Genomic DNA, 12770 nt, shown 5'->3' on the forward strand with positions numbered 1-12770 from the left:
TGAAAGACTAGTTGAAAAGTGTTAGAAAGACTCTGTTGCTAAGCAACCCCAAGGAGGCAACAGAGAAGCAGCATTTCAGACAGTAAACACCAGAGGGCGCCCCAACACAAGAAAGCAGGAACCATGACTATCAAGGACGCACTGAAATAGGAACAAATCAAAGAGGCAGACCACAAACGAGACATGGAAAGAAAACAGAAAGAAATAAAAATAAGAGAAAAAGAGGTGGAGCTGAAAGAAAGAGAACAAAAAACCAAACAGGCAGCCCACAAAAGAGAACAAGAAGCAAAAGATGCGGCCCAACAACGAGAAATAGAAAAACAACAAAAAGAGATGGAAAAGCAACAAAAAGAGAGGAAAGAGAGGGAAAAAGAGAGAAAGCATGAATTGGAAGTAACACAGGCTAGGCAGCATGCTGCAGCCAACCCTAACAGCCCTTCTCTAATTTATTCTGAGGCCCTAGCAGTCCTCTGACCAGTCTCAAAATTGAGGAGCTGTAAAAATGACAGAAAACCATCTTGCTACCTGTCCTGTGCCAATCATTGCTTGGCTGGACCCAAGAATCAGGGCTCTATAGAAATCTTGTACTAAAATCCTGATCCAAAGCCCACTGAAGTCAGTTGGAGTCTTTCTATTGAATTCATTTGGCTTTGGATTATGCCCATAATTCTGCACTCATGTACACCATGCAACTGCATTTCAATAATAATGCTGAAAATGTGATACGGGACTCACTTAATAACGAACTAAAGGATGGTGATGTAATTAGTGCAAACCAACATGAGTTTATGAAAAAGAGATCCTCTGAAACTAACTGTATATGTTTGGTTCATAAACATAGTTGCGGTGTCATATTAAACCTTCCCAGAAGGTTTCACATGGGTAAAATGAACATAAGTAACTTAGAAAGGAAAATTTAAAAACAAGTTGTACAAAACATTTTTTATATTCTGTGGGGTCAAGGCCAGCCCACAACAATTTATCACCTGAGGTGAGGAGCTCAAATGATGCCCCCATTCCCCCTCGGTTGGGCCAGAACTTTGAAAGGTCTCTATTCTGCCTTCTTTCTGTTCTACTCCTCTTGTGGTACTGCTCTGCTACCTACCCCAATAAAGGAGAACTAACAACTTAAAATGTCTTGTTCAAAAATTTTAAGTAACGTTTAATTTTAAAATCCCTGAACAGCAAATGTAACTTTTCTTGTCTGCATTGTAAACACTGGCATTTTGATCTGTTTGAATAATCAAAGTGGTGCTTTCTCTGCCTTCGTGGTTGCAAAGATTTGAACGGCTTCCGGAAGGTCCAGAGTCTGGGCCAGCTCATGTACTGTTAAGATGGTTGCAAGGCCGACCAGCCTCTCCAGGGTCATTGTGGAACGTAGATGTGTTTTTATTAACTTCAGCTTGGAGAAGCTGCTTTGTCCACTGGCAACTGTTACAGGAAATGTTAGAAGTATGCAGAGAGCAGCAAAAGCATTTGGAAAGAGGGTGGTCATCTTATTTGGGCACATATATTCCAGAACAGCCATTGGAGTTGATCCTGCTGAAATATATCTTGAAAGGGTTTTCAGTTCATCACCTAAATCACTCGCATCAATACTGCGCATGTCATCATGTGTCAACACTGTCTCTAGTGCCCTCAATTGCTGGTGTAGGTCTTCTTCAGGTATAGTTAGGAGTTTTGGAATATCATACAATATCCCAAATATACTGCTCTGTTCCTTGAGCTGCATGAAACGTTCTTCAACTGACTGTATTGCACAATCTAGCACTTGGTTAAAGAATTCAACTTTGAATTGTTGTTTGGGGTCTTTTATGGGATTAATCAAAATGACTTCTTCGGTGATTCTTCTATTTTTGAATGGGTGGGAAAATAGCTTCAGTGTGAAGTTCCTCTGCCAACTTCTGTGCACTCTTCAGAATGTTTTGAAATCCCTCACCTGACCAGTAAGACTGTAAGTCTGACTTTGCTTTGTCCAGTTATTCCATTGCTCCAGATATATCAAGGTCAAAACCCTGGAATCTCTTGCTTACAATGTTTATTTCAAAAATATGTCATGCCACAACACTAAACCACAGAAAAAATTGAAGTTATGTTTGTTTCTGATGATTCCATTTCCCTCTGTCAATGTTCTCCCACAAACAGTTCCTGTCGTAGCATTATCCTGCATAATGGCAACTATCGCATCATCAATCTTCCCAGTTTGGTGTTTGATAGGCTGTATCGCCTCCACTCGACTTTCCCACCATGTGGCACTCAGTGGTTTCAGTGTCAGAGAGGAAGTTCCCAGATGTTGCTTCAATAATTTGCCATTCATGAGCTGATGCAGAGAAAAATACATAGATGCTTTGAATAAATAAAAAATTTCAGCAACTTCACTAGAAGCTGATGCTGCATCACTGACCACCAAGTTCAATGAATGAGAACTGCAAGGGACAAAAAAAGCTCGAGGATTTAACTCTCGGATCCATGTCTGCACTCTGTTCTTTCCCCTCACGTTGGCACCATTATCATAGCTCTGACCTCTCACGTCAGCTACCTCAATTCCCGAATCTTCCAGCTTTTTAAGAAACACATTTGTCATACCAGCTCCTGTAGTATCATCAATGTCAATAAATTCTAGAAAATGCTCTCTGACAGTCACCATTGCAGGGACATTTTCACTAGATTCTGTTGTTGTTACAAAACACACTATTAAAGTCATTTTTTCCATATGGCTGATTTCAGGTGTGCAGTCTAGAATAACAGAGTAATATCTTGCTGACTTCAGATCTGCCACAATCTTCTGTTTGACTTTTGTTGCCAGTAACCTGTATGAATTCATTTGAATTGTTTTTCCAAGGTAAAGAGTGTGTGGTAATTTTCTTGGTTGGTGACTTCTTAGATGCTCTGAGTAAGCATCAAACTCAGCTATCAGCTTGCACGTTTTAAGGATGTTTCACATTTGGTTTGGCAACATACAGCTGATCTGACACCCCTGCAGTGCTAAGTTTTGGGTAGCAAGCATTCTCACAATGGCATGCAGCCTTTTCAGAACATTTATGCGCAGTAAGAGACTCTGATGCAATCTTCTCTTTGATGCTGATCATCTTATGGTGGCTCTTTAACTTATCTCATCTCACTTTCCACCAAACCATGGAATCTTGCTGGTGATTTGCTGCTTTCTCATGGCATGCCAGATTTTCTAGCCAGATCTTTCCAGTCCTTTGTTCCTGTAGAACCCATGTTGCTTGGAACATTAGGCTGGAAGACGTTTTGCAACAAAAAATAGTATACATCATTCTGGGTTTTTGAGACATAAACCACGGCCTCTTCACTTTGTCGGGCGAGCACTTCAGAACTCCTGACAGACCAAGCACCACCAAATCCACCAGCACATCACCCAGCCAACGAGGACATGCTCCAATCAGTTGCAATAACCAACCGAGATGATGATCAGAAAGCCATCACCATGATGAAGACCAGGAAGGCGGCTGGACCTAATGACATCCCAGCAAGAGGCCCTGAAGCAGTAGTAGATGGAAATCGACTTACCCCCTCTTTGAGAAGAATATAGGGAAAGAAGATGTGATTCGGCAGACTGGAAAGAGGGATAGCTCATCAAAAAGAGACATTAGCAACTGTGCCAATTATAGAGGAATCACAACTCCTGTCGGTGCCAGGGAAGGTCTTCACCGAGTCCTCTTATAAATAGAGAGATGCTGCGACCCACAGCTACGAGATGAACAGGCAGGTTTCTGGCAGAATAGAGTCATGCACGGACAGATAGCAACGCTTCGCATCATAGTCAAGCAGTCTATAGGAGAGACTCCTTGTTGTACATCAACTTTGTTGACTATGAGAAAGTGTTCGATAGCGTGGATCGAGAGACCCTCTGGAAGCTTCTCCCTGCACTACGGCCATCCCCGTAAAGGTGGTCAAACCTGATCAAGAACTCATATGACGGTATACATTGTAGAGTGTCTCCATGGAGGACAGCTCACTTGACTTCAGGTGCGAACTGGAAGGTATGATCTGTTGTCACTTCTCTTACTCCTCGTCATTGATTGGATTATGAAGACATCCACTTACGAGCGTAAGGAACGGAATCCAGTGGACACTTGTGGACCCAGCTTGATGACCTGGACTTTGCTGACGACCTTGCACTTCTTTCGCACAGTAAACAGCAATGCAAGAGAAGACCAATGTAGTGGCAGCCACGTCATCACAGGTTGACCTCAACTATCTAATAGACCTATAGGATTAATTCCATCAGTACGACCCAGTCACACTGAATGGAAGCCCCTGGAGAAGTGCAGTCCTTCACCTACCTATGTAAGCAATCATCGCACAGCAGGGTGGCACAGACGCAGCATCAAAAGTAAGGATTGTAAAGCCAAGAGCAGCCTTCTTACAGCTCAAGAACATCTGGAGCTCCAGAGAGCTGTCTTTGGCAATAAAAATTCGACTGTTCAACTCCAATGTGAAATCAGTCCTACTGTATGGAGCTGAAACCTGGAGGACAACCAAAACAACCACCAGGAAGATCCAGACCTTCATTAATAGCTGCCTCAGAAGGATTCTCCAGATCCGCTGGCCAGACACCATCAGTAACATCCACCTCTTGGAGAGGACCCGTCAACTCCCAGCAGAGGAAGAAATCAGAAGGAGAAGGTGGAGTTGGATAGGACATACACTACGCAAGCAGCCAACTAACATCACCAGACAGGCACTGCAGTGGAATCCCCAAGGCAAGCGGAAAAGAGGCCGTCCAAGAAACACCTGGCGACGTGACTTTCAGGCTGATAGCAAAAAGATGGGCTATACCTGGAACAAGCTAGAGTGAATGGCCCAGGATAGAAGACTCTGGAGATCTGTGGTTGGTGGCCCATACCCCAATTGGGGTGACGGGCATGAGTGAGTGAGTGTCACTTTGTCACTATTGGGGATTTCACACCAGTAATGTGTTGGATGGAAACTTCTATTTTCATTGTCTTTGGGGAACATGAACTTTTTCACTTGCTGTGGCCCCTGCAGCACAAGGAAGTCCCTCAGGCTACTGCTCAACTGGGTCCACAGTCCTGGATCATCTAGACTTAAGTAACTAAACTCAGCAGCAGCAGTTTCTTGTATTGGGGAGTAGGGACAACTCAAATTTGGCCCAGTTTTGTGAACCTTTGTGAATCTGTCACTGAAACTGGATGTGTTTCATCGTGAACATTTTGCTCAGCTCTAGGTAAGAGATGAAGTGTGAACTACAGTGGAGAGTCAGTGAGGCAGAAACACACAAGAGGGCTGTTCTAGGTGATAGTAACTCTCTCAAATCAGCAATTGTTAGAGTGCGTGGAGAGAGAGAAGGGAAGCCACTGCTAGATGAGTGGAGGGCAGGGGAAACAAAGTGAGAGACAAGGTGAGCCAGGTAGGCTGGATTCAGGCTAATTACTTTTTACACATAGCAATCTTCCTCTAGAATTTTGTACAAAGTGTAATCAAAAGACCCATAAATAAGCCTAACACCTTCAATGCCTACTTTTATAGTGCTCACAGCTACTGGATGCAAATAACACTTCAGCATATTATTTGTATTTATATGCCATCTGTGACAACTGTTAAAATCTCTGCTGACTTTTGAATTTTTTTATTACCTGCATGTTTCCTGCACTAGTTTGGTACAAGTAAATTAGTAACATGGTAGACTAATAACTTCCCTTTGGAGGGGGTTTATAAACTGCATGTACACAAGTGTGCATGCAATAATGTCCGTATGATTGTGCACCTAATTTCTTAAAACTTGGGAACTTGCACCTGTTGAATTCAGCTAGGGACCCTAAAGCTGGACTCAGCAGTGAGGAACATGTCCGAAGCAGTAGGACAGGAGGCAGTCATGGCTGCATTAAAATTCATCCTTTCTCAAGATCAGTTATCACCCCACCTCTGCCACCATATTCCACACTTGAAGGTGTCCTCTCACACTTGAATCTAGCACTAGGGTCCCTAACTTGAACTCATCAGGGCTCATATTTAGTTATTAACCATTTTTCTTAAAGAGAAACAAAACTGTTGGCAGTATAAGTTATTTTCTTACAAAGGGTTAAGAGAGGTTGGCACGTTTAAGGTAGTATGGTAAAGTTGAAGTTAGTATTTCTGCAAACATTTGTAGGAGGGATACATTTAAAATGGACAGCTTAGGGTTAAATTTAAAATAATGGCACATCTCTAAACATTTACGTAACAGAGGCATTCGTTCCTGACAGTAACTGTTATAGCATCAGACAACAAGTGATGACTGCATGGGTGGAATTGCATGACAGCAGAATGGCAGCTTACAAACAACTGCCTCTGCTGTGAGTTGAGTTTTGAAAGAGTATCTGCACCTTTGCTGGGTGTGAGCTGGCTCTGATGAGATGAGGTAGGGATTTGTGATTCTGAAGTAGTTAATAGTATGGATGAAGCACTGAAAATCCTAACCTCTCTTTGGCTGTGCCTTAACAGGTAAAGGTAAGAACATCATTTTTATTAGTATTCTTGCATTCCATACTATTCTGAGTATAACTGCAGAACAGTATGTTAGCACAAGTTAGATTTTACTACTGTTCTGTTATTTTAAAACAAGGAGGGTCTGTATAAAGTGATAGATGCTGTGTAACCAGGGGAGAGGCATGAAGGACTCTGGGACTTTTTTATCCATTATAAAACTCCATGTTGCCTCCCATCCATAGCCAATGAAAGAAGGCAACACCCACAGCTGAGTCTGGAGTTGACTGTGCTGCTTTCATAGCACTCCCCAGTCTTTCCAGTTCAAAAGATTACAGAAAGGGAAGAAAACTTGCAAATAGGTCATTGATGTCACAGTGCAGTACAACACTGCAATATGTTGAACAGGCTGGCTCAGGACTCACTATTCTGAAGACGCCTCTAAACTAGAGCTGTCGATTAATCACAGTTAATTCATGCAATTAACTCAAAAAAATAATTGTGATTAATCGCAGTTTTAATCACACTGTTAAACAATAGAAAACCAATTAAAATATATTAAATATTTTGGATGTTTTTCTACATTTTCATATATATTGTATTCTGTGTTGTAATGGAAATCAAAGTGTATAGTATTTTATCACAAATATTTGCACTGCAAAAATGATAAAAGAAAGTATTTCTCAATTCACCTCATACAAGTACTGCAGTGCAATATTTTGCCATGAAAGTGCAACTTACAAATGTAGATTTTTTTTGTTATATAACTGCACCCAAAAACAAAACAATGTAAAACTTAACTTCAGAGCCTACAAGTCCACTCAGTCCTACTTCTTGTTCAGCCAATCGCTAAGACAAACAAGTTTGTTTACATTTACAGGAAATAATGCTGTCTGCTTCTTATTTACAATGTCACCAGAAAGTGAGTTTGCATGACACTTGTATAGCTGGCATTGCAAGGTATTTATGTGCTAGATATGCTAAACATTTGTATGCCTTTTCATGCTTCACCCACTATTCCAGAGGACATGCTTCCACGCTGATGACTCTCATTAAAAAAAATTCATTAATTAAATTTGTGACTGAACTGCTTGATGAAGAATTGTATATCTCCTGCTCTGTTTTACCCACATTCTGCCATATATTTCATGTTATAGCAGTTTTGGATGATGACCCAGCACATATTGTTCATTTTAAGAACACTTTCATTGCAGATTTGACAAAACGCAAAGAAGGTACCAATGTGAGATTTCTAAAGATAGCTTCAGCGCTCAACCCAAGGTTTAAGAATCTGAAGTGCCATCCAAAATCTGAGAGGGATGAGGTATGGAGCATGCTTTCAGAAGCCTTAAAAAAGGAACACATAGATGAGGAAACTATAGAACCTGAACCACTAAAAAAGAAAATCAACCTTCTGCTAGTGGCATCTGACTCAGATAATGAAAATGAACATGCATCAGTCTGCACTGCTTTGGATTGTTGTTGAGCAGAACCTGTCATCACTATGGACACATGTCCCCTGGAATGGTGGTTGAAGCATGAAGGAACATATGAATCTTTAGCGCACCTGGCACGTAAATGTCTTGCAATGCCGGCTACAACAGTGCCATGAGAACACCTGTTCTCACTTTCAAGTGACATTGTAAACAAGAAGGGGGCAGCATTATCTCCTGCACACGTAAACAAACTTCTTTGTCTGAGTGATTGGCTGAACAAGAAGTAGGACTGAGTGGACTTTCAGGCTCCAAAATTTTACATTGTTTTATTTTTGAATGCAGTTTTTTTTGGCACATAATTCTACAGTAACTCCACACTTAAAGTCGTTCTGGTTAACGTTGATTCATTGTTACGCTTCTAATCAGTTAGCGAACATGCTCATTTAAAGTTGTGCAATGCTCCCTTCCAACATTGTCTGGCAGCTGCCTGCTTTGCTCACTGCTTCGAGGAAGAGCAGCCCATTGCAGCTAGCTGGTGGGGGCTTGGAACCAGGGTGGACTGGCAACCCCCCCCCCCATCAATCAGCTCCCTGCTCCCCTAAGTTCCCTGTGCAGCAGCTGCCCAGCGGGCTAGCAATTGCAGCTGTCCCTCCCCCCACTGTCATGTGCTGCTCTTCCCCTCTGCCTTGGAGCTGTCCCCAAGACTCCTGTTTCCTGGGGCGAGAAGAGGAGAGGAGAGGAAGAGGGGGGTTAATGTCAGGGTGTCCCCCTCCCCCGTGCTCCTGCACCCTGCTTGCCCCATCTTCCATAGAGCAGGGGGGACACATGGCAGGGCTCAGGATGGAGGGAGCTTGCTGGCAGCAACTGCGGTCTCAGCAAGCTGATCGAATTAACAAGGCAGTGTACTTAAAGGGAAAGTGTGCATCCCTCTCTCTCACACACACACGGTGTGTGTTTCTGTCTCTGTCTGCGATGCTGTCTCCCCTCCCTCCATTCCTGCTGCCTTGTAGAGTGTGAAAGTTAACCCTTGAGAGCTCATCCAATTGCTAGTTCATCATTTAGCAGTAAGGAATTCCCTGGGAAATATCCCACCCTCTGACTCCTCCACCTCAGCCAAGCTTCACAATCATCATCACTGTGTACCAGTATTAAACTGTTTGTTTAAAACTTATACTCTGTGTGTGTATATATAATATAATATAATGTTTTGTCTGGTGAAAAAAAATTCCCTGGAACCTAACCCCCTCATTTACATTAATTCTTATAGGGAAATTGAATTCATTTAACATTGTTTAGCTTAAAGTCGCATTTTTCAGGAACATAACTATAACGTTAAGGGAGGAGTTACTGTACATTTGTAAGTTCAACTTTCATACTGAAGAGATTGCATTGTACACTTTGTATTTTGTGTTGCAGTTGAAATCAATATATTTGAAAGTGTAGAAAACAAAATATATAAATTGTATTCTATTATTAACAGTGCGATTAATCATGTGATTAATTGCAATTTTTTAAATGCTTGACAGTCCTAATCTAAACTTGTTTAAAATGCAGATTAACACTTGCACTAAGGTACAAACTTGCCTTGAAGATTCTTCCAGACCTTTGCTTGTTGATTCAACTGACCTAACAGCCCAGAAGCAGCACATGAAGCTTAAGCTAAGGGAGAGGGATTTCCAGTTCATAACTTAACTCATGGTTACTGACATATTTCCTATCTGGCCCCGGTGTTACTGAGAAAGCAGAATGTCTGATGTGAAGTGAATGACAAGCAGAGATAATAGTAAAATGTGATCTCTGAAGGGTTTGATTGTTAGCACACAGTGTGCTTATCTCTATTCCTAATTGACAATTCACATTCTAGGTTCACACATAAACCATGAAGCCAGTGGAGGGAGGGCAGGGAATGTATTACTTCTATCCATCAAAAACATACTTCCTCAACCTCAGTCATGCTGAAACAAACACAGATCCCAAAACAGATGGGACCCAGCTTTCAAGTAAATTCCCGTCAAAGTTCATACAAATGTTGTTCTGTAGATTTAGCTGACTGTGGGTCTAGGAGTTTCCACATGACATGTAGCCAACATTCCTAGCCCAGTTTTCCAAAAACATTCCACCCTTTTGAGTGGGCTATAACAAGTTTCCAAGAAGGACTAGATAAATTCATGGAGGATAGGTCCATCAATGGCTATTAGCCAGGATGTGCAGGGATGGCATCTCTAGCCTCTGTTTGCCAGAAGCTGGGAATGGGTGACAGGGGATGAGTCACTTGATGATTACCTGATCTATTCATTCTCTCTGGGGCACCTGGCATTGGCCAAAGCTGGAAGCCAGAATACTGGGATAGATAGAATTTTGGTTTGACCCAATATGGCCATTCTTGAGAGTGTCACATGCAGGCTGAGTCCAGTGCTGATGTCGCTGGTTGTGCAAACTGTGATTTACTTTGCAAATTTTAGAAAATGAATTCCTCTATGTGCAATAAATGGTGAAAAGAATGAGTTATTTGGGACATTCACAGCTCACAGTCATCCAGAACATAAACACACTGTGACATTCCCCTGGTGTTATCTGGACCAATGATCTGCTAGATCATGCCAATCCTTGACTCTGATAGCCAGCCTTCCCCTGTTCTGTTGTAGAACCCCCACTCCTGGGCTGTTCATGCAGAGCCTCTGGCATGTAAGATGCTTGGACTGTGCACTGAATGATGCTAGCCAATATCTCCGGTCCCAGACACAGCCCTAGGAATCTCCATCTTGCAGTGTCCAGTTATGCCCGCTGGACACTGCAAGTTCGTCAGTTTAACAAAAAAAAACTGATATGCACCAGGCTTGTTATCCCAAGGGGAGTCTAAAATGCTTCAAAGCAAACTCACTGCTTCAGGTAGAGAAAACAGATTTATTAACTACAAGAGATAGATTTTAAGTGATTATAAGTCAAAGGACAACAAGCTGGATTTGGTCAAATGAAATAAAAGCAAAACACATTCTAAGCTGATGTTAACACTTTCAGTGCCCTTACAAACTTAGATGCTTCTCATCACAGGCTGGCTAGCTGACATTCAGCCAGGCCCTCCCCTTTGATCAGCGCTTCAGTTGCTTGGTGGTGATGTCTGTAGATGGAGGTGGGACAGAGAGAGAAAGAGAGAGCATGGCAAATGTCTCTTCTTTTTATCATGTTCTTTCTTCCTTCTTAGCTCTTCCCCTCCCCATTCAGAGTCAGGTGAGCATTACCTCATCGCAGTCCCAAACTGACCAAAGAAAGGGGGGGTGACTCACTCAAGAGCCCAACAGATCCTTTGTTGCTGCCTAGATCAGTGTCCATTGTTCCTCTGAGGCTGGGCTGGGTTTGTCCCATACATGCCCTGATGAGGTGTGAACTGCCCCTCTGGTCCTGGAAACTTTTGCCTGGGCTTGTTTTAAGCCATCAGGACACATTTTTAGCCTCATAACTATTTATGTGAAATTACAACCTATAACATTACTGTAACAGCAATGCTCAGTGCATCATTAGCCGTCCAAACACAGTTGACATGACTAATTTTGCATTGGATACCACACAATCATTTTACAAAGATGAACATGGGGGTGCAGGGTATTCCCCCAAGGCACAGAGTGTCACACACCCACACAGGTGGAGCCTGGTTACAGAATATGTTGTCGATAAAGTTCACACAAATACCATTGTAATCCTGGAGGATAGGTCCATCAGTGGCAGGCACAGTGCACTGCTTCCTTCAAAGTACATGGCTGTGTCACTGCCTGGACCAATGGACTCCATCCTGTCACTGGGAGACTACTTGGCCCTCAAGATTTTAAATTGTGGCCCTTGAGTCTGACTGTGCTAAGAAAATGTTTGTTTATGGATTGCAAATATCTTCCCAGAGCTGTGGCTGCAATTTTTAATCTGAAGTTTTAAATCAGCTCCATTGCTACAGTGAAAAGAGAGGGGACAACACTTCCTCAACTGTCCCTGTAGCCCTGGGAGCAGCTCTGGTTGAGCCTGCTGTCCCTTTCCTACTGCAGCTGCTTAGTAGCTCCCACTGTGGCCACTTGCTACCATACAGGGAAAAAGGAGGAGAGAGTCGTTCTGGCTGCTCCATGCTTGCTTCCTTGTCTGGCTGTGTCATAAACAGATAGTTAAGGGTTAATGTCTCTTTTACCTGTAAAGGGTTAAGAAGCTCAGTGAACGTGGCTGATACCTGACCAAAGGACCAATCAGGGGACAAGATACTTTCAAATCTTGGTGGAGGGAAGCCTTTATTTTGTGCTTTTTGGGTTGTTCTTTGTTCTCTCTGGGGATTAAGAGGAACCAGACATGCAACCACTTTTCTCCAATCTTTCCGAAACAGTCTATCATGTTCTAAATAGTAAGTACTAGATAGGAGGCGAATTAGTCTTTATATTTGTTTCCTTGCTTTGCAAATGTGTATTTTGCTGGAAGGATATGTTATCTCTGTTTGCTGTAACTTATACTTAGTAGGAGGGAGGGAGTCTCTCTGGTCTATGTAAAGCTGATACCCTGTAAACATTTTCCATCTTGATTTTACAGAGATAATTTTTATTTTTTCTTTCTTTAATTAAAAGCTTTTCTTTTTAAAAACCTGATTGATTTTGTCCTTGTGTAAGACCCAAGGGGACTGGGTCTGAACTCACCAGGGATTGGTGGGGGGAAAGGAGAAGGGGGGAAGGTGAATTTCTCCCTGTTTTAAGATTCAAGAAGGCTGAATCACAGTATCTCTCAGGGTAACCCAGGCAGGGGAAAGTCTGGGAGGGGAAAGGTAGAGGAATGGTTTATTTCCCCTTGTTCTAAGACCCAAGGGGTTTGGGTCTTGGTCTCCCCAGGGAAGGTTTTGGGGGGACAAGGAGTGCACCA

The sequence above is a fragment of the Chelonoidis abingdonii genome, chromosome 2 (assembly GCF_003597395.2).
Source record: "Chelonoidis abingdonii isolate Lonesome George chromosome 2, CheloAbing_2.0, whole genome shotgun sequence".
Lineage (NCBI taxonomy): Eukaryota > Metazoa > Chordata > Testudines > Testudinidae > Chelonoidis > Chelonoidis abingdonii.